This window comes from Anolis carolinensis, chromosome 2 (genome assembly GCF_035594765.1).
Source record: "Anolis carolinensis isolate JA03-04 chromosome 2, rAnoCar3.1.pri, whole genome shotgun sequence".
Lineage (NCBI taxonomy): Eukaryota > Metazoa > Chordata > Lepidosauria > Squamata > Dactyloidae > Anolis > Anolis carolinensis.
The window spans coordinates 151,404,691-151,428,866 of record NC_085842.1 but is presented as its reverse complement, the minus strand read 5'-3'; positions in this window follow the sequence as shown (position 1 = coordinate 151,428,866).

Here is a 24,176-nt window from a genome sequence, read left to right as displayed (position 1 = left end):
TCTCAGGTGCTGTAAAAGATTGTTATTGAGAAAGAAAGAATAATGAATAGACTTCCCATGGGAAGAGGCCTTGAGCTTACCCTTAAGAAGAGCTGCTTCTGTGAAAGACTCAGAAGTGGTAACTTTGCTCATTGAGAGAGAGAGATCCCTGTTTCAAGAATCCTGTTCTATGTTCCTGTGGATTTTCATATCAGCCTATGCAGCCTTGTGCCTTGAGTCTTGTTCCAGTCTTGATTCCTGCTCTTGTGGATTTTTGGATTATCCAGTTATTGTTCCTGTGAGTTTGCGGTTTGGATTTCCTACTGCAGTTGTGTTCCAGCATTGCTCCTGTTCCTTGGACTAATCTTGGTGCTTTGATTCCAGTTTGATCCTGTTCCTTGGACTAATTTTGATACCTTGTTTGGACTAATTTTGACATCCTGTTAGGACTCTGATTTTTTGTGTGACTTTCATAGACTCTTGCTTCGAGATTCTCAAGTATTGTGGTACCTTGTGGACTTAAGCCTTATTTCACTGACTTCATATGCAAGCAATAGCAAATCAGAGTTCAATCTTCAATAAACGGTTTGCTTTGCTCATATTCTGGGACTCCAGTGTGGGTTTGAAGTGCCTCTGCAGCCTAGGGGTGCAACAGTACTAACAAGTTTTTGCATGTGTAATCAATTGTCCCACTTCCTATTTGGGCAGCGGTACAGTTGATGACACACCACCAGGCAGCCAAGAGTCAGGGGATGATACTTACCTTGCCCACACAATCTTCCCTTTTCAGTGTCCACCAAGTACAAAAATTATGATGGACATGGCTTGGCACCTAGATTGACGATATCTAGAGTGCCAAGGAAGTCCCACTGGAATCTTGGTGCTCTGGATGCTGTCACTCCAGGTGCTGAGCAGTGCCCATTTCCATTTTTGTTCTTGACAATGTAGCCTCCAGCCATGCTGAACTGGAATGCTTCATTCTAGATCCACATTGCATATCCATTTGTCAAAATCCTGTCAAGATATTTAACCTGTACAGATTTGTACTTGTAAAATAATGGCACAATTACATGTGCTCTCTTTTGCAGCACATATACTAAATAATACTACATTACATTTATTATGGGAGCCATTGTTAGTCACAGAAACCTGAAATCCACCCATAAGGTGGTAGCTTCACAACATGAGTGACAACATTGTTTCTTTCCTTATTGCTACTGCAAGCTTCTACAGTCAATACCTTACTGATGGGCTATGCCAGAGTCATAGAGAATATCTATACATGCAATGAATGCAAAGGAGCCTCTGGTGGCCTAGGGGACAAAAGCCTTGTGACTTGAAGTTTAGGTTGCTGACCTGAAGGCTGCCAGGTTCGAATCCCACCCGGGGAGAGCGCGGATGAGCTCCCTCTATCAGCTCCAGCTCCATGCGGGGACATGAGAGAAGCCTCCCACAAGGATGGTAAAACATCAAAACATCCGGGCGTCCCCTGGGCAACGTCCTTGAAGACGGCCAATTCTCTCACTCCAGAAGCAACTCCGGTTGCTCCTGACACACACACACACACACACACACACACAAAATGAATGCAAAAACGCTTTTTAAAAAGCTTGGATTTAGGTCATAGTAATCTCTGTTCAGCCATGAAAACCCATTAGATAACCTTGAGCTAGTCACACACTCTTAACCTCAGAATAAACAGTGATAGGTTTGCCTTGAAGTTTTTATAAGTCAGAAATGACTTGATGGCCCACAACAACAACAACAACGACAACAACAAAAGCAAAGTAAAAAGAAAAATGAAGGATCTGAAAAAATAATCTTGAACCGAGTCCCTCTCCTCCCACTTACCATCACACAAGTTCATTTTTAGTTACTTGATGTAGACGTCCTTATACCCTCACAGCACAATTCAGACCAAATCTATCCACATAAAGAAGCTTTGGTTATTATGCTACAGTTGCTCAAAGTCCCTCAAGTGTGATCTATGAATTTTCAAAATAATTTCCCCAAAGCAACACTGGGAAGACAGGAAATGGCATTGCATCTTCAATGATTGGTTTGGATGTGAAGATTCAACACTGTTCATGAACTTGTGCAGATTTACAGCATGCACTCAACACAAGGAAAAGAAGAAAAAAACCAGACAAACTCTGATGCACACCTTTAAACAGTGTGTTCTTTGAGAGCTCTCATGTGAGAATTTGAAATACTGCAAGTTGATGAAAAACCAGAGTACTGTTTCAGAACTGGAGTGCAAAAAGGCAAAAACAACAATTTAAACCAAGAGCAGTCATTTCCACTGGGTTCCAATAAGCCGTTGCTGAAAAACCCGACTATATATATATTGAGCAATTTTGATAAATTGTAAGGATTGTGTATTAATTTTTTATTGTTTGTTTTGTTTTTATTTGCTCTTGACTTGCTTTTATGTACAACAGGGTAGGCAACTGTTGGCCTCTGAGCAGACCTTGAAGATCCACACAATCCTGCTGCACACAATCCCCTCCCAATTCGACCAAACCTCCCAAAATGCCCTGTATGAGGCATGGGCATTTTCATCATGTTGGATGGGAAGCAGGCTGTTTTAAGTCTAGAAGACACATTTTCTTACACTAGGCACATGGAATTCACTTTAATTTTTGTTCCTCTTTTTAAGATGGGGCCTCTCCTGAACCTAAAATAGCTCAGGGGAGGAGGGCAGAGAGGTAGCAAATAAACAAACACACACCTACTATGGTTGAGCATGGATCTGTTTTTCAAAATGGGCTCCAGCTGTTTCGGCCCTTTTGGCCAGCCGTAACAGCACAGGCTCTGCCGCCATTATTTTTCCAGCCGCAACAGACCACGTGGCTGCTGAAAATGACTGCTTTCTGTCTCTTTCAGCTACACATGGAGCACAGAGAGACAGCCATGCACCTGCATGGGAATTCCCTATGAGCCCTGCCTGTTGAGCCACTTAAGAAACTGCCACTGATGGTGCCCTTCACACGAGGCAAGCTTCAAATGTGTGGTAGAGGATGTATCATTTCAAGAACCACCATAAAATGAAGTTATTTATATCTTTTTTAAAGAATGGCTAATGTTCCTTCAGGTGATGTGGCTCACACTGAAATAAGTGTTTAAAAAGGGTGTCTCCCTTAACTCAGCTTCATTGAAAGGGTGTTGAAGGCAAAAGATCCCAGAACGGGTGGTTTCTTAAGTATGATGCCTTTAACCCAGGTCTTATTGAAAGATATAAGGAGAAAAGATCCCAGAAAGGATGGGAGGCTTCCCATCTTTCCATAAGGAAAGATGTGTTATTTATTTATTTTGATTTATGTACTGCTCTGCTCTTTCAGGGGAGACCCAGAGCAGTCTTACACAATGGCAAAATTAGATGCCACATATAATACAAAATGTAGTAAAACCAAATAGTCGTAAAACACAATGAAAAGCTGATATCCAAATCCAATTAAAACAGTAAAAACCATGTGACTGTTACAGCAGGGGCAGTAGGCTTGAGCCAAAAGTTAGAGCCAGTCCGTGTTCAACTTTATATTAATCCAAAGAATCCAACAGGTCATACCAACTCATATCCTAGGATGGGGCAAAGGCTTGGTCCCACATCCAGGTCTTCAGCAGTTTCCTAGAAGACATGAGTGGTTTCTCTAATCTCCCTTGGCAAGGAGTTCCACAACCACGGAGCCACCACTGAGAAAGCCCTGTCTCTCATTGCCACCAACCGCACCAGGACCAAGAGCAGGGTGTCACTCGAAGATATCAATCTGCGGGACTGTTCATAGGGGGAGATATGTTCGAAGATGTAAGTTGGAACAGAGCCATTTAAGGTTTTGTAGGCTAAAGCCAGCACTTTAAATTGTGCCCGGAAGCTAACAGACAGCCAGTGGAGTTGCATGCTCCCTGAATGGTTCTCCGGTTAGTAACCTGACTGCAGAACATTGGACTAGTTCCATCTTCCAAACAGTCTTTGAAGGCAAACCCACGTAGAGTGCGTTGCAATAGTCAAACGAGATGTAACAAGAGTGTGGACCACCATGGCCAAGTCAGGCTTCCCAAGGTACTGTTGAGTCAGCTTAAAGAGGCTTCCACCCAGAGGCGGTCCAACCATAAGGCAAACTAGGCACTTGCCTGTGGCGCCATCGTCCCAGGGGCGCCATCGTCCTGGGAGGAGGGCACCACTCTCCATCACCTTCTCTTTTGGGCCCTCCGGCAGCCATGCTGGGCTTTCCGGCTGGCGTAGACCCACCTTCGCACCACGGGAGCCCACCTTTGAGGCCTTCAGAGATTGTGAGGTCTGTGGGAACTTGGAAGCTAGGTATGTGGGGTTTATATATCTGTAGAAGGTCCAGGGTGGGAGAAAGAACTCTTCTTTGAAGCAGGTGTGAATGTTGTAATTAATCACCTTGATTAGCATTTAATGGCTTTGTGGCTTCAAGGCTTGGCTTCTTCTTGCCTGGGAGAATCTTTTTTTGGGAGGTGTGAGCTGTCTCTGATTGTTTACTGTCTGGATTTCTTCTGTTTTCAGAGTGTTGTTCTTTATTTATTTTCCTGATTTTAGAGTTTTTTTTTAATACTGAGGGCTATCTGGGTTATCTAAGTCCACACTGCCCTATATTCCTGTTCAATGTTTAGTGCTAAATTCGCAAATATAGTAATTCCTACATAACATTACCATGTATTGAACTGCTTTTTCTATTGATTTGTTGTAAAACATGATGTTTTGGTGCTTAATTTGTAAAATCATAATGTAATTTGATCTTTAATAGGCTTTTCCTTTATCTTTCCTTATCATTTTCCCTTATCCAATGCTTTTATTTTTCAGTGATTGGTGGGGGGGGGGGGGGGGGGGCGCCAAAATTCTGTTCGCCTACACTTGAAAAATACCTAGGGCCGGCTCTGCTTCCACCCATGTGGTGAGGCAGAAGCCAAGATGGTGCAGGTCACCACTGGCAACATAAAATCCAGCCTTGAGGAAAGAAGGGAGAGTGGAGAGGGAAATAGCCCAAACTCCCTTAAAACCTAAACCCAGTCAGCTTGAGGTTTGAAGGGAGAAATAGCCAGGTCTCTCCTTTAATACCTGAACCCAGCTGGCTTGAGGCTTGAAAGAGCTCAAGGAAAGAAGGGTGAGTGAAGGAGAAATACCCAAGTCTCCTTTTTTAAAGCCTGAACCCCAGTGTGAAGAGGTCCAAGGAAAAAGAACCCCAGAAAGGATGGTTTCTTAAGTCTGATGCTTTTAATCCAGGTTTTATTGAAGGGTGTAAGGAGAAAATATTCCACAAAGGGTGGTTTCTCAAGACAGATACCCTAAAATGACAGAACGGGGAGCCTTGTAACTTCCCCATTGCTGCCAATAGGCCGGATCTTCCTGAATCTTTCAGTTGCCGGATTGAAAAAATGACCCAAATTGCAGACTCTGCAAGGAAACCGATGAAACCATTGATCATATCCTCAGCTGCTGTAAGAAAATCGCACAGACAGACTACAAACAGAGGCACAACTATGTGGCCCAAATGATTCATTGGAACTTATGCCTCAAGTATCACCTTCCCAGCAGCAAAGAACTGGTGGGATCACAAACCTTTTGGAAACAATAGACATTGACAAAATTACAATCTGTCAACTGCAAAAGGCCACCCTACTGGGATCTGCATGCATCATCTGAAAATACATCACACAGTCCTAGACACTTGGGAAGTGTTCGACTTGTGATTTTGTAATCTGAAATCCAGCATATCTATCTTGTTTGCTGTGTCATACAATAAAATAATAATAATACACTCCCATTGCCACACATCAGTTTAGTTCCCCAAAGTAATAATTATTATTATCCCATTGCCAAACACAAGAGTTGTAATGGGAAAACGGCCCTTTGTAAGTCCCTGTTTAGTCCCCCAAAGTAATTATTATTATTAAAGCCATTAGGGATGGTTTCTTGGGTCTCGCGCTCCACTTTTTGTATTTTTTCAACCTCAGCTCCCTTCCCTTCTTTTTTTAACATGAGCATTAACAAAATCCACAGATAATAACAAAGCCCAACCAAAAATTTTTTTTCTTGATGTCTTCATTTTTAGGCCTGTTCCTGGGGTTAATTGGTGTGCTGATTCAGAAAATTACATTGGACAGACCACATCAGTTCTAGATTATCAAATATGGTTTTCTGTGGGCAAGCAGATGGTGACTACTGGATGATGTATGTTCTATATCAGAAACTAGAGCTGATGTGGTCTATCCAATGCAGTTTTCTGAATCAGCACCCCAAATTATTAAACCAAATGTAAAGTTGACCAAATACAGTAGAGTCTCACTTATCCAACATAAACGGGCCGGCAGAATGTTGGATAAGCGAATATGTTGGATAATAAGGAGACATTAAGGAAAAGCCTATTAATCATCAAATTAGGTTATGATTTTACAAATTAAGCACCAAAACATCATTTTATACAACAAATTTGACAGAAAAAGTAGTTCAATAAGCAGTAATGTTATGTAGTAATTACTGTATTTACGAATTTAGCACCAAAATATCATGATGTATTGAAAACATTAACTACAAAAATGCGTTGGATAATCCAGAACGTTGGATAAGCGAGTGTTGGATAAGTGAGACTCTACTGTATTGATTCGTAACCCTTTGGGTATTAATGTTGGAAAGTAGTCCCTGGTCAAGTGGTCCCTGAACAAGTGATCCCTGGTCAAAAAAAGGCTGGGAACCACTGCTATAAATGCATCTGAGCTAATTAGATCACTCTAACACTAAACAAGGCTGTTTCCAATGCTTTAATGGATATCAGTTATAAACCTGACAAAAAGCTTGACAGCCCCCCCCCCCCCAAGAAAATGTAGTTTTTGCAAGCTAAAGCAACCACATTCTGTAAGTTCTCAATGTTTGTAAGTGAACAAAAATAAAAAGAACTAAAATCAAATCACACACTCTGTAAAAAACAGTTCAGACTTTGGAGGAGACAAAATAATAAACATGGTAAATCAGATTTGGGGCCTGCTGACCCACACTGTCTCTCTGACGATGGTCGGTGATATACCAAACTTCTAAAATTGCATTTGGGTTAAGCTAGATGAACGAGTTTCCCTGCCAGCTCAGTCTTTCTCCCTGGATGCTACCAGTGAAAAATGTCCCATCATAATCTGGTTGAGAGCATTTTTCACAAAAACGCTTGAGGAAATTGCTTGCTGCCAGTAAGGTGTTTATTTAATGAACGTGTTGCTAAACAGATAAAGATGATTTTCTGCCCCTGATGGACTATAGTGTTGCAGTAAATTATAGAGAGGCTGAGCTAGGGCTGCCATTTGCCAAGCATGCTATGCTACTGAGAAGCTCAGCTAGAGGATCTGTCAAATCCCAACTTGGCAAAGTATGGAAGTGGCACTCATGATAAACTGGTGGAGATCAACTATTCTGAACCATGATTTTCAAAACTGGTGTTGCTGGAGCTAACAATAGCAACAGGCTGTAGCCAGGTAGTGTTTGCCCTATTTCTCATGGATGTAGAAAAATAACTTAATATAAAGGCAAATTATGATCAGGACTCTGAAGTAGATCTGGCTAACAAACCATGTGAATACATAAAAGAGAAGCTGCAATAAAGTTTCTTTGAACTCAGATGGATTTACTTCCTACAGTATTGATGTGTAGGACTCCACTCTAAGGATGCACTGCTTCAGTTGTTGAGTACTGTTGATGTGGACAAGCTGCTGATACTACTAAGGAGGACAACCTGCTTTCTTGATCCTTGTTCATCTTCACTGGTCCTCTAGGGAGGAGATGCAATTTGATCTCAAACACAACAGATCATTAATGTGTCTCTCAGGAAGAGGGACATTCCATTCTGTTTAAAAGAAGCAGTAGTTAGACCGCTGCTGAAAAAGCCCTCCCTATATTGCCTAAACCATAATAATAATTACAAACCAGTGTCTAACATTCCTTTTTGGGCAAGGTGCCCTCCAACTCCAGACCGTCTTGAATGACACACACTTCCTTGACCCATTTCAAACCAGCTTCAGAGCAGGATAGGGAGTTGAGACTGCTATGGCCGCCTTAGTGGATGATCTCCGTCTCAGTACTGACAAGTGGTTTGTGTCCCTGTTGGTGCTTCCAGACCACTCAGCAGGCTTTTGAAACCATTGACCATGGTATCCTTCTAGAACACTCAGAGGGACTGGAAATCTGAGGCACTGTGCTGCAGCGGTTCCAGTCATACCTTTCAGGCAGGTTCCAAGTGGTGGCACTTGATGATAGCTGTTCCTCAAAAAGGGAGCTGTTATGTGACATCCCACAAGGTGCCAATCTATCCCCAGTGCTCTTCAATATTTACATGAAGCCACTGGGAGCGATCATCCATAGGCATGGGATGGGGTGTTATCAGTATGCTGATGACACCCAAATATATTTCTCCATGGCTTCAAAAACAGCCTCCACTAAGTATAGTGTGTCTCCTCTAAATGAATGCCTGAAGGAGATAATGGACGATGAGGAAAGACAAACTGAAACTGAATCCAGACAAAATAGAGGTGTTTACCATCAAGGGTCCTAATTTGAGGATGGAGGTTCTGGATGCGGTTACACTGCGCCAAAATACTGGTTACGCAACTTTGGAGTGCTCCTGGGTCTGTCTTTCCAAATGTCAGCCCTGGTAGATGCAATGGTCAGGAATGCTTACTATCAACTTCGGCTGTGCTTCTTCTGGGATTTGGAGGACCTAAAGGTGGTAGTACATGCATTGGTAATCTTAAGGTTGGAGTTTTGTAGTGCGTTTAGGTTGGACTTTTGTAGTGCGTTTTAAAATTGGCTACTTTTGTATCAAGCTTGGAAACTGCAGCTGATTCAAAATACAGCAGCAAGATTAGTTATGGGAACATCCAGGAGGAGCATATTACACCTATCCTAAAGTCACTCCACTGGCTGCCAATTACTTTCTGGGCAAAGTACAAGGCGTTTGTTTTGACCTTTAAAACCTTACAAGGTTTGTGTCCAGGTTACCTACATGATCGCCTTCTCCCATACAACCCATCTCAAATACTGAGGTCCTGGGGGGAGGGCTATTCCAGCCTACCAGAACCCGACTGGCAATCATCACCCAGAGAACTTCTTCATTGGCAGCCCCAAGACTGTGGAATGACCTGCCGGTAGAGCTCCAACAGCTAAGCTGTCAGAACTTAAAATCCATGTAAAGACCTATCTCTTCCAGCAGGCCTAACCAGCCAGTTTTAAGCATGAACTTTAAACTCGTATCCTGTATTTTAATCTCTCTCCTGTGTATTTAATATGTATTTTATAGAAATGTGTTTTAATATGTATTTTATATAACTACATTTTAATATGTGTATTTATATAATTTTTGCAATATTTGTGTGTTTTGACTGTGCTGCAACCCACCTTGCGCCAAGAAGAGAGGCAGGTAAGAAATAAAATTATTGTTATTATTAAATCACCCCATGTAACAAGAATGAAATTTACAAAGGTTTGCATTCCAGGTGTTGCGTGACTTCAGGTGCATCACACTGTAGAATCCTGGCTCAATGCTATATCTATATGTATATCTATATGGTGTGTGTGCATATATATCACACTGATATAATATATATATATATATATATATATATATATATATATATATATATATATATATATATATAGTTAAAGTGGTGCCAAACTGTGTTAATTCTACAATGTAGATGCACTGAAAGAGGAGTCTGTTTTCCTTTAACTTCATTTCCCTCAGGAAAGTCATTGTGCCACGTCCCTTCATTCAGCCTTTTGAGGTGCTGTTTTATTGGAGAGTTTATTATTTGGTTTTGTGGTAATCCCTTCACACACACACATACACACACAAATTATTTTAATAAAGAATTCATGGATGGCCACAACACAGCTTTAACGCAGAGGAGGAAAAGGCCAAGTCTATTTCTCTGTCTTCTTCAATTCCCCTGGAGAAGAGAAAGATATGATAAGGAGCCCGTCTGAGGAAGCCTTCAATTCATAAATATTTCGATGAGCTACAAATATTTTCACCTGTGCTGTCCCCTGGAAGTCACCCAGCTGAAGCCTTGTCTTTCATAACCAAAATTAAAACTTATAAAAACGTACTTAAGATCAACTTTGAGCCAAGAGCTCTTGAGTGGACTAGCAACCTTGGCCATTGAAAATGACTTGTTGGATGAAATGGAAACAGACTTACTAGTACACGAGTTTTCAAAATTGAAAGCCAGGAAAAATCTCTTTTTAATTTTAAAAATGTGTTAAGGCAAACTGGATGTTAAAATATCCACTCAAGTGAAGGGGCCAGAATCTGGCTATGTTGCCACACCCATTGCAATGGTCCAGGCTGGCGTGGCACTTCTGAAGGACAAGAGTTTGTTTCCTGAAAAAGGAAGTGTCTATTCTCCTGGGGCAGCATTCTCCAAAACAAAACTTATTAACAGACTCAACAAACATGTGATTGAGTTATCTGTTATTAGCAAGCCCAAAGTCTGAAAAATCCTCTGAAAAGACAGTATGACCAGGAAACCTTTGTATAGTACTTGTAGACAAAAAATAACAGCAAAAATGTAAAATTGTTGCCAAGTTTAATAAAATATTTACATTCAATGTAATGTAACTATATGAACATAATGATGTAAATAAAATTCTGGTTTGTAAGGTAACTCTTTTATCTATTCTATTCACCTCTACTTTCTACCTTTTATTTTTCAGTGATTGGTTTGGGAGGTGGCAAAATACTGTTTGCTTACACTAGGTAATTCCTAGGGCTAGCCCTGTTCACAGTTCAGGAATTATGTTCCAAAACCAAAGAAATATGTACAGGGATTTTTTTTAATAGAAAAGGGAATTCTCTATACAAAAAGGATTATTTTTCATGCATGAAGTTTTCTATACAAAAATCATATTTTCTGCATGGGATACTGCAATGTCCTCAAAGGTAGAATAATTGAAGAGTCTGCAAAACCTTCAGATTTGAAAAAAAATCTAATGTAAGGGGAAAAGCAAGACTAACAGAATCATTTCTACGTATATGTCACCTGTAAAAGTAATTCTAAACAGATAACAGATTTCTGGCATCTTTCAATAGCCTGGTCTTCCTTGAACAGAGTGGGCTAAACGCTTTAAACAGTAGTGACCACAGATGAATTTAAGTAGATGAATCCTTCTCTCACATACTTTCTCAGTTGACCTCTTTCATGCATTTGCTGAAGCCAGTAGCATAATGATTAGAGCCTTCAGATCTCTATTGCAGTTCTTCTGAAGTAAGTAGATGCCCATCAATATATATAAAAGGGTAATGGAATCATGGCACCGGACAAAACAACTAGGGGGCCGGGCCGGGCTGTGGCGCAGCTGGCTAGTAACCAGCTGCTATAAATCACTACTGACCGAGAGGTCATGAGTTCGAAGCCCGGGTCAGGTTAAGCCTCTGACCATAAAAAAAAATAGCCCCGGCTTGCTGTTGACCTAGCAGCCCCGAAAGACAGTTGCATCTGTCAAGTAGGGAAAATTTAGGGACGCTTTATGCGGGAGGCTAATTTAACTAATCTACAACACCATAAAACTGCTCACGAGGAAAAGAAGAGGAAGAGCAGCCATCAATGGACGGTGAAGCAACAGCTCCCCCTGTGGCCGGAAATCGTGAAGCTGGAAAGATGTTAAAAAATGCCTCTGTGACTGTCTAAAACTGAATGTTGTTTGTCTATTGGCATTGAATGTTTGCCATATATGTGTTCATTGTAATCCGCCCTGAGTCCCCTTCGGGGTGAGAAGGGCGGAATATAAATACTGTAAATAAATAAATAAAAATAAACTAAACTAAATGCCCCACAACCTTGAAAATTGACAGCACAACCTCTCATCCACGCCTCTATGTTCATACAACAAAAAGAAAAGAAAAAGTCCTAACCACAGCAACGCGTGGCCAGGCACAGCTAGTCCTATATAGAAAGGGTCAAGAATTTTTAGATTTTGTCTCCAAGGATACGCAGCCAGAATCAGGCCTGTAGCGCGGGGGGGGGGGGGGGGGGTAGGGGTTCAACCCCCCCCCCCCCCATTTTTCAGGTAATAAAAAAAATCTGGTTTACTCATGAATTTTAACTGGTTAACCAAATCCCCATGCTAAGTCTATGAGACGCAAAACATTAAGAGTCCCTCCACGCACTATCTCAAGCAGATATTGACAGGTTTGTAGTGGGGGGGGGGGTGCTAGGGGTTCAACCCCCCCCCCCCAAATTTCCAAAACCCCTCCCGAATTTTTTTCTGGCTATGGCCCAGAATAGACAATAATAGAGATAGTTTTAGTCCAAAACATCTAGAAAGTGTTTTGGACTAAAGGTTTTAATTATTGCCACTGAAAATTCAAAGCCTAAGGATGCGTATGAAGCTAAAAAGTCTCCTTGGGTTCTGTAAAGTCTAAAATGGGAGGCATGCTTTTAGTTTTTAAAATAAAAGGGAGAGGAAATAAAAATATTGACAGTTTCAGTTGTGATAGGGTAAGTGTTTGCTGCATAGTTTGGGAAATGTCCTATTTCTGTCTGTATTATACCAACTGCAGGTCAAATCCAGGTTAGAAAAGCTACTATGTCTGGAAGGATGAAATGTAGCTGCTCTGCAGAATATAGTAGTTCTCTGGGAGGAAACTGCATATTCATGATCTGATCCATCTGCCATAGGCAGGCATCGCAATGGAGTCCTGGCAAGCCATCTCAATCACTGGGCAAGCCCTTCAGGCAGTTATGGCTGTTGCTCAAAATGCAATCTGTTTTGTTACACCAACCCATCAGCTATATGAAGGCCTAGATGGGACTGGAGTTATACACATCTATACAATCTGCATCCATAGACAGCTTCCCCTTCACATCTCCATCTCCAGTCTATTTCTTTTATCAGTCTGTTTGTAACAGGATGGAATGTATCCGGTTCTTTCCTTTCTTTCTATTTGGGCACACATTTGAATATTGCACAATTCCTGAAGAGACACCCACACATTGACTAAATCATGTTTGAATGGTGCATTTTTCACAAGTGCACACATTTTTGTTCTATTTTATTCCATGATGCAAAATGCATCAGCTTCTTGGTGTCACACATATGGACCAAAATAACATAATGAAACCTTAATCTGAAATAGGATTCTTCATACAGACATACAGTGGGACTGAATTTAGCCAACCATCAGCAGGAAGCATACAGCAAGTTCCAAATAATGGGTAACTTACATTCCTTTATCCTCAGATTGTCCTGTTAGATCCAACTATAGTAGACCTACAGAATGACTCAGGCTTATCAATTCTTGATTTATCATTCACAAATTGATGAAATGGATTGAAATTTTGTTGAAATTATCTCCTTTTCTGGGAAAGATGGAGACTGGCTCAATTAAGACTCCAGGCCCATCCAGACAGGGCCCATAACATGGGAGCTCCCGTAGTTTTACCAGAGGCATCTCTGGTAAAAACAAATTAATCCCAAATTAATTTGATGCTCCATTAGACCCGGGTCTTCCTGAAAGACCCAGATCTAATGGAATATGGACCCTGTGGGGACTGATCCTTCAGTAGTCCTGGGACTGAGGGGTTAGTCCGCACAGCCCAATTGGCTTCTTTGGGCCCTATGAGCCCGGAGAAGCGAAAAGAGAACCCATTCCCCTCCCCAAATCCCTCCCAAAACCTTTAAAAGAAAAGAAAAACATAGTGGTCCACCTTTTGGCCTCTCTGCATGCTTCCTGGAACATGTCAATGTAGCGCTAGGAGATGGGGAGCAAATCACCCCCCCCCCCCATTTACTTGTACAACATTGGTACGTTAACAGGAAGCATACAGAGAGGCCTAATGGTGCTGGATCTCTTTAGTCTCCCTGCAACTAGTTTTAACAAAGTTACATAAAGAAGTAATATGCAAGTTTCATAGCTAAAAGCACAAATTGAAAATAGATTCAAATATATATGTATGTGGTGCATAACCCGTGTCTAACTATGGGAACATTTCAAGAAGATGAGCCGCTCAGCAGAGGCAGTGTTCACCCTCTTGAGGGAGGATGAGAGAAAGGTTTTTCCATGTGCTTGCAATACCTGTAGGTCCTCTGGTCACATGGTGTGATAGCACAGTGCATCCCTTCAATTGGTGACTGAGCAAATGGGGAAACTTATAGAGAAATCCTATATAGGGTAGAGACATGCAGTAGTGCTGCCTAAAGCCACATTGCTATGATAGTAAATGTGTGTTAAAGAGAATGTTTGGTTGGGAAGCATTTTCTAAAAGAATTAGCCAAAAGCATCCCCACCATAGTTTGGTTAGAATCAGACAGTGGAGGACTGTGGAAAGATTTCAGGAAAAGCAAAAAATGATCCAATAAAGCTCAGCCACTCTTTATTCCCCAAGCAGTGTCTGATGACCCATCTCTCAAGCAAGTAGAAAGTAAAAAGTGGTGTTCTTAACTTGAAACTGCTTGTGGTAATATGACATCTTCATTCGCTGAAGTGCAAATCTAATTTCCATTCTCAAACACTTCAGCTTGTACTTTCTGAAAACGTAGAAATTTAAAGGTTGTAAGATGGAACATAAGGGAGCTCCCGGTGGTGCAGTGGGTTAAACCACTGAGCTGCTGAACTTGTTGACTGAAAGGTCAGCAGTTTGAATCCAGGGAGCAGGGTGAGCTCCTGCTGTTAGCCCCAGCTTCTGCCAACCTAGCAGTTTGAAAGCATGCAAATGTGAGTAGATCAAATAGGTATCACTCCGGCGGGAAGGTAACAGCGTTCCACACAGTCATGCCAGCCAGATGACCTTAGAGGTGTCTACAGACAACACCTGCTCTTCAGCTTAGAAATGAGATGAGCACCAACACCCAGAGTCAGACACGACTAGACTTAAGTTCAGGGGAAAACCTTTAGCTTTACCTTAAGATGGAACATCTGGGTGAAGAATGGGGAAAGAAGGGTGGTTTTTTTTGTAACTGCACAATGACTGTCAACACTATAGAGTCTCAGTCAGCCCTGCAGCTAAAAAAACAACAACAAAAAACACCTTTTCACTGTACATTAAATATATTGACTCATTTGAGGTCTAGTACTTGGTTTCCTGGCATTTTACTGTAGCTTCCTCTTTCTCTGAACCGTATAGTGGTAAGAGAGAGAAACACTATCAACAAACTGTCAAGGACAAGGCTTAAGGGCAGAAGGAGCTACCCGTTTATAAAGCTTATGTTGGAGAAAGTCCAAAGTAATTAAGGTCCTGTGATTCAGCTTTCATTGATGCTTTTGTTTGGGAAGAGCAGTATTCTCTAAATGATGTAATTTGACAAGCTGAAATATACTGTATACAAAGAAATCTATAAATGATGGCTAGGGCTGTGTCTGTCTTACTGTAGAGAAACTGCTATCTGATCCCATAATAATGAAGGCATTTAATTTTTCTTTCACTTCTAAATGCCACAGCTGAATATTTCCTCAGTTGACATGTCACAATTCGGGTGAATGAAATGACAGACATGTATCTCAGATGAAAACATTCAGAGAAATGAATGATATGTTTGGCTTCTATGTGTACATTACCTATGCTGTTGCTAATATGTGTTTTACAGGAACAGGATTTAAACCACAGTACAGGCAGCCCCTGACTTACAAACATCCAACTTACAAATGACTCAGTGTTAAAATGGGGGTTGAGACAACAAGAAGTGAGAGAAATCTACCTTTAGGAAGGGAAATTCACTCCTGAAAGGGTTATTATGGGGAAAAGGTGTCTCCACTGAAACTTTCCCACCAATCCTTGTTTTCACAACAAGCATTTTCTTCAAAATCTAATCATCACAGGGACAGAAAGTGAGGTGAAATCTTCTGAACAGAGGCACAGGCATCCAAATAAACCCTTCTCTATGCTATCCAAATCTAATATATGCAGGGAGTCCCCAAGTTACAAACAAAATAGGATCTGTAGGTTTGTTCTTAAGTTGAATTTGTTTGTAAGTCAGAACAGGTTTGTTTAAGTGTAACTCCACCCCGATATATATATATTTGGCCTGTGCGGTAAATGAAAAAATGTTTCAATATTCATTACAAAATTAGGAGGTGGGGAAAAATAATTTCTAAAGTGTTTACAAAATTGGATGGGGTCCGTATTGTAACTACAATGAGTTAACTACTTTTTTGTTACTTTTCATTAAGTAATTGTGTCAGTGTGGAAACTTCAGGGGCTCCTATCACCTCATTGTTAGAGCTATTTGCATGAAGGTTGTCCTGTGGGGTCCCGCCGGGTTCAGTACTATTTCCCATGTTGTTTAATATCTACATGAAGCCGTTGGGAGAGATCATCAGGAGTTTTGGAGTTTGATGTCATCTGTATGCAGATCATGTTCAACTCTATCACTCCTTTCCACCTACTACTAAGGAGCCTACTCAGGTCCTGAACCGGTGCTTGGCCACTGTGGCGGTCTGGATGAAGGCGAAAAAATTGAAATTGAATCAATGGTCAGTCGCAAGGCCAAACAGGGCATAGGGTTACAGCCTGTGTTGAACGGGGTTACACTCCCCCTGAAGACACAGGTTCGCATCTTGGGAGTTCTCCTGGACTCATCGCTGAGCCTGGAACCCCAAGTTTTGGTGGTGGCCGGGAAAACTTTTGCACAATTAAAACTTGTGTGCTAGTTGTGCCCATACCTTGGGAAGTCTGACTTAGCCATGGTAGTCCACGCTTTGATTACATCCCAAATAGATTGCTGCAATGCATTCTACATGGGGTTGCCTTTGAGGACTGTTCGGAGGCTATAACTGGTCCAACGGGCAGCAGACAGATAGCTCACCAGAGCTGCATACAGGGAGATTACAACGGCCCTGTTGCACCAGCTCCACTGGCTGCCAGTTTGCTACCAAGCGCAATTCAAAGTGCTGGCTTTAGCCTATAAAGCCCTAAACAGTTCTGGCCCAGCTTACCTGTTCAAATGTATCTCCTCTTATGAGCCATCTCAGAGTCTATGATCGCCTGGGGAGGCCCTGCTCTCAGTCCTGCCCCCTTCGCAGGCACGATTGGCGGGGATGAGAGACAAGGCCTTCTTGGTGGTGGCCCCTCAGCTATGGAACTCCCTACCCAGGGAGATTAGATCAGCCCCCTCCCTCCTGATCTTCCACAAAAAAAATGAAGATGTCGCTCTTTGACCAAGCTTTCAGAAATCTGGTGCAATAATAGATATGTAAGTTGTATAACTGACTAATGGAATGGCCCGGACTAAGCCTATGGATCACGTGATTTACCCTGATGTATGGAGTTAAATGTTTTAATTGTATTTTAATCTTTTATTTTATTTAAATGGTTGTTTTATATTCTATTTTTGAAGGCATTGAATTGTTGCCATGTTGTGAAGCCGCCTTGAGTCCCTTCCGGGGTTGAGAAAGGTGGGGTAAAAGTATCATAAAAAAATTAAAAAATAATATCAGTGCAAAAAAATTCCCTGTATCAACTAAGGGCTATTACAGACAAGCCCAAAAATGTGGGGCCTGATGAGCCTTTACCAGAGGCATCCAAATGACACCTCTGGTAAAAGCAAATTGATTCAGAACAAAGCATGGGTTCCTTGCTTTATTGTGAATTAATTAGATACCTCATAAGACCTGAATCTTAATTAAGATCCAGACCTTACCAGGTCTGGTCCCTGTGTGGATTGGGCCCAGTGACCGCATCAGGCAATCTCCAGGCTACACAGCTATCTCAGTTTTCCGGGATCCAGAAGCCCAGAAAACTGAGAGGGCACTCTAACCCTAACCCTAACCCACCCCTCCCTCAAAACTCCAAAGTAAGTCCTTAAATTGAAAACAACTTACCTGCCTGCCATTAAGAATCTCTTGGCGTCCTCCTGGCATGTAGAAATGAATCACCAGGAGATGGGGAATGGGTGGAAAGGGGCAAGGTGTGATTTTCTTTCTCCTCCTCCTCCCGTCCCCTCCCCCAGTCTCCTGGTGTGTCATTTCTACATAACAGGAGGACCCCAAGAATTCCTGAATGGCAGCCAGGTAAGTTGTTTTGAATTTTAAGGACTTACTTTGAGGGGCTTCTAGGTGTCTAGATACCCTGCCAGGGAAAACCCAGGTTTGGGGGCCCTTGTGGGGACAAAAACCCATGCTAAAGTGGGTTTTTTTAAAACCTGCTTTGGCATGGGTTTTACCCATGTCTGGAAGTGTCCTAAGTGTGCTTTGAACTGCAACTCCCAGCAACCCTAACCAGTATAGCCCTCGAGTGTCACATGACCTACACAGATAAACTGAGAAAAAAGTTTCATGATGTGTTACTATTAGGGAAGGTGGAAACAATGTAAGCCATCCTTTTCCCCCTACGTGGATAGTTAAAAGCAGGAAAACAAAAAAACTCCCTACCCTCCGCCATGTCTTCCCATTTCTCAGTCCTAATCTATGGCCTCAATGGGAAATGCTAATGTCTTTACACAAATTATTAAGGTTCTGCATAAGTGAGGAATCTCATGTACTTTACAGAGAGGTTTCATTCCAAAGCCTTTGTTTTCACACAGACATTCATGCATTTCTTGAACACTGCTGTAAGGTTAGCAAGCTTGTTATTGAGCACATTGCAAGATGGGAAAAGGAGAGATACTTTTCTTACCACATTTCTGATAGCAAGCAATGAAAATATCATTTCTGATATTTCAATTAAGACGATGCAGAAATAATCAATTTGACATTTGAACTAGGATTTAACTGGTCAAACATTTTCAATTTCAGAATTTAAAGAGTCAAACATCAACATTTATCTCAATTTTCTGTAGCTGCCCTGCCTGCTTCCTGTTTTTGCTTTGATTTTGACAGTATCTTCCCTGTGGTGCATACCATAAAGACAATTTTGACTTATACAATCCTTATGAATCATTGATCTTCATTGTTTACTGCCCTTCTCAGGATTTGCACACTAAAAGCTGTGGCCTTTTTGACTGAATCCATCTATCTTTTGTGCACTCTCCCTCCTTTCCCATTGTCTTCAACTGGTATTATTGACTTTTACAGTGAGTTATGTTGTGTCATGATGCATCTAAAGTATGATACCCTTAAGTTAGTTATTTCAATGAAAACTCAGGCTTGATTTGCTTTAAAATCCATGTATTTGTCCCTTTTTTGGTGGACAAAAAAGCTGTTTAAGGACAAGTTTAAAATGTGTTCCAGATTTGCTGAAGAAACCATGAACTGAAGATACATTAGAGCAAGACTTAGCTGACCCTTTTTCTCCATCTTCTGATTTAATGCTTTTTGCATTGGTAGTCCATGAACTGGGTGCAATCCACAAGCCGTTAACTACCAGTCTTTGTTGAGTTTCTAAGAAAGAAAGAAGCAGTTGTATCAAATGGGCAAAAATATGGTGCTAGTCTCTGTCACATTGGTGTGATCAGTGCCTGTGAAGGCATTTAGTTCAACATGAAATATAACTCAATACAATGGAATTGTCGTAGCTGTAGTTTGCTGAAGCACCAGCACTCTTTTGCAGAGAAAGTAAAAAAAAAATTGCAAAACTGAAGCTACCATGATTCCCTAGCATTGATCCAGGTCAAAGTGTTGTTTTTGTGGTATGCATAAACATCTTGTTGTAAACCTCTATCATGTGGCATATATTATGGAAACTCAAGCAAGGTATGCACGCTTTGGCGGTGGGGTTGCATTCAGCCACAATCTAGCTGGTTGAACTCCAAGTAGCTATTTTTCATGTCGAACTTCAATCCCTTATGAGACACTATTTTAGTTAGGGTGCCATTTATTAAAAAAGTGTCTATCTCAAACTGTCTGATGGGGGTGACTGGCATTTTTCATCATAATGTCCTTAAAGAGATGTCATTACCTGAGTTGGTTTTTTACAAAGTTATCTAACTCATCATTCACGTGACAGTTAACAAAGCACACATATATCTTTTGATTTCCCAATACTGGGAGCTTTGGAATGTTTCTTCTCTCTTTATCTCTCTTTCAAATCACACACAAGTAAATGCAAATGACTAATTTGCACTTCAAAAAATATGTCCAATCATTCTTTAGCCAATAGGATGGTACACTGAAATGCAAAGACTAGGGAAAAGGTGTAAACAATGTGTCCATTTAAAATGTGTATCAAAATATACATACATTTCCAAGCAGAAAGGAAGAAAAAGGTTCACAGCCTGATATAAAACTCTTGGTATGAGTTTTATATTTTATATGAGTCTTGGTAGGATGCCGAGAAATGCAACAGGAATGTCACATGTGGGTTTTTTTTTCACACCCCTACTATAATGCTGAACATCCAAATGGAGCTAGTATTTTAAAGAAAATCTGCTGTGCAAATTTCACTTCATATTTGGAGCAGGGCATTGAAGTGGATATTGTAAAGCCCACTTTGAATCAACTGTTAAGATATCAAAACTGCACCCTATTTTAATGGATCCCCCCCCACACACACACACACACACACCACACAACCTGATATAGCTTAATTTAACAGGGAAACTATGCCATGTAGTTAGTTTGTAACATTACGTCCAATATGCCAGCATAGCAGTACATTCAACACCACTTGGTCTGACCAAATTTGAACTGGAACACCCAGGAAACCTGGTGAATAGTAGTGACTGTAGTAGGGAGGAAAGAGTTTCTGATATGCTGTTTGCCCCCAGGCAAGCCAGCACAGCTTCCACATCTGTGAAATGGGGTTACCAGGATTTACCTCCCTTCTTGGGGGTAATCATGAAGGATTAATTTGCGCCAGTGTTATGATTACACTAAGTACATGGCGCCTACTGCACAGATAACACGATTAGCAGCCATTCTGCACAGTCACAGCCCGCTTCCAGGGATATCGTATCACACTCTGTGCAGCTGGAAAGAAATGACCCGGAGTAACGGGCAATTGAAAGTAGATTTATTGTCTTGGCTCCAGGTTATAAACCCTTGGCATTGAATCAGCCTCTCTCACAGTGTAGCACAAGGCAGGGTGAGTGGGTGGCTGGTGACTAGGAGAAAAGGGTGTTTCTAACACCAGCAGAGTGTCCATGCTCAGAAAAGAAGTACATTTTAGAGATTTATAGGTTTTAAAGGTCAGAGGGGCCCACTGAGGCAGTCCAGCCTGAACTTCTTTATGGTGCAGGTCGTAGAACTGTGTCAACATACTCCTATAGGAAGCCTATAAAACTGCATATTGTCCCAGTGCCCTTTTCAAAAGGGTGATTGGTCTTGATTCATTGTAATAGAAAACTCATGCCTTTGCTTGGAAGGTCTGTTCTTATGTTCAGACATCACACTTCCTATAAAATGAACACACAGAAACTATGAATCTTCCAGTTTGTACTGACATTCATAGATAGTTCTTTGGTATGGGATTATTAGATTCATTAATTTTCTCCAGGACAATTCCCAGTTTAAGAATGAGAAAATCGCTCATGGGAAGGTACTTAAGAACATCATCCAGTCTGACTTCTAATCCTGTCACCTTTACAGGTTGATAGGTAGGAAATAGTCATGTTTCAGTCTGTGACCACCTCCTGTTCAAAGAATAACAGACAGCTGCAAGGAGAAAAACCTCTTCCTATATGAAACCCCGACAGTGAGAAATTGAGTAGAGAAGGACTCCCACTTCTAAAACCTTCCAAAAGGTCTGCTGTCTAAGTAGATTATTTATTTATTTACCATATTTATATCCCGCCTTTCTCTACCCCGAGGGGGACTCAAGGCAGGGATACTCAAGATTGCAATATGCTGCCCTAATAGAAGTTTAACATTACCCAAGAAATCAACAGCATTCTTAAATATAACAAGAAGACAGTTTCTACCATAGGGGCATATATATTTGTGAAACTTCAGAGATTCTACAAGGTTCAACATAAAGAGCTACTAAACCATGCTGACTCCAATCACTATTCTAATTATTCATGTGCCCTCTTTCGATGTCCATTTTTTCACCTCTTCCATGAAGGCTGCTGTAGTCAAATATCCATGCTAAAGTGGGGGCGCATCTGCACCATAGAATGAATGCAGTTTACACCACTTCAACTGCCATGGCTCAATGCTATGGAATCATGTGAGTTGAAGTTTTACAAGGTCTTTAGCATTCTCTTCCAAAGATTACTAGTGTCTCACCAAATTACAACTCCATGGATTCCATAGCATTGAGTCATTGCAGTTAAAGCAGTGTCAAACTGCATTCATTCTATGCTGTAGATGCACCTTATAGTGAATGTGAACACATAGCTCTCCACATATGTGGGTTTCACTTTTATGGATTTGATTATTTATGGATTTGGTTAATATGTTCTCAATGAATCTCTAGGTCATCCAGCATGACTCTATGGTCAATTTCTGCTATATAATTGTGTTGGAGAAACTAGAGATTTCTAGAGAGAACACTTCTCTAGGCATGTGTAGGCCCTCTTGCAGTGTTCTCTCATCTTAAAAAATGTCTTTTTATTTGGAGGTTTCCCAGTTTTGCAAGGATCTTGCGCCTCTAACCTCAGTAGATATGGAAGACTAACTGTATGTTCTCCTACATTCAGACCTGAAGACCTGGCTATTCAAACAAGCTTTTGAGAACATCTAGTCCCTAGTTGATCTATGAATTTGTTATATAGCCTTGCACTTTATCCCATGCTCTCATCCCATGGTTACAGATCTGTTCTTATTCTAATTCCCTGGCCCTATTGTTTGCAGCCTGGCCATGTTTACATTAGCGATCACCATTGATTGGTGATCGCTGTTCTATTCTGAGTTTTATGCTGTTGTTACATGCTTATGTGTCTTATTCAATTGTATTTTATATTGGGTTTTATTTCATGTCGTGCTTTAGGCGTCCTGTGCCTGTGAAAGCTGCCCCAAGTCCCTTCGGGGAGATGGTGGTGGGATACAAGAATAAAATTATTATTATTATTATTATTATTATTATTATTATTATTATTATTATTATTATAGCATTATCATTTAAAACAGAAAGAAGCAAGACACTCTTGCTGAGTATTGATGACTCATGGGTTACAATGTACATGTTAGATTGACCAAGGGCATATCCTTATGGCTTCTTGAAGGGGTACATATTACAGGCAGTTAATCAAAACAATTATGAAAATAAAGAGGATAACTTCTGCTACCACTGCTTTACCATCACATGGGCAGTAGTGTCTGGGAAAAACTGGATACAAACTGCATTAATTATGTAATTAAAATTATTGTTTTTATTAGAAATAATAAAAGAGAAATAAGCAAGAAAAAAGTTAAAAAGAAAAAAAACCCACCACCCACACATTTTGGCCAGTATGAAAAGTCCCATCCCAACTACTTAAGATTTCTAGACTTCTGTAACTGATTGTGAATTTTAAACTCCATGGGATTTATTCCCAACCAGTCCTGGTAGGTGAAATGTAAGTCAATATTCTGAAAAGAATATAAAAGGCATTACTTGCTGACAACCTTATACTGCATGTTATTTTTATTTTATTTTATTTTGCCTCCTGGTGGCACCTTTTTCAAAAATAACATGCTGACCAAAAAGCTTTCAGATAACGGAGAAATTGTTATCCTCGAGAGTGCATGGGGCCAGAGTTAAATGATGCCCATGGATTTGGAAGGAAAGGAAAGAGAATTAATTCTTTTTCATAGCACCACACAGATTCATTCTTTCTGCAGTAGCAAAGTGTTTTCTCTCCTTTTTTCATTTCACATTTTGGTGTGCCAACATTAAAGTTGTTTTTACCATTCCTGATGAATCCCTGCAAATGGGAGCAGCTATCCTGTGCCTTAGTGCTTCCAAATAATTAGAATTGTTATCTTAAGGGAGTGATAGGAGTAGGGGACAAAAGACTGCACATGTAAATGGCATATACTTTGCAGAGGGAAGCAGGGAAGGGACCCACAGAAATGAAGTGTGTGCCTGTCTACCATTCCATTTATGCCTAGCTGTGAGGATTCTATTGATAGTTTAATTTTTCTGAGAGGGGAAAAGTCTAACATATAAAGAACAAAAGTGTTAGATAATTGTAGCAGAATAGGATGATAAGTAATGTTTGGTATCCTTTCTATAACTGTTCCCTTGGGGCCCATTATGGTAATTTTTCTTCTATAACTGGCAAATTGTATAACGAGTTAGATGATAAACTAGGAAGCAAGACAGGAATTTGCATTTTAATACAACTGTCTAAATCATTTATCCAAATAAAGGCCGGATGGGGCACTTTGCAGATTTTGCTGCGGTTT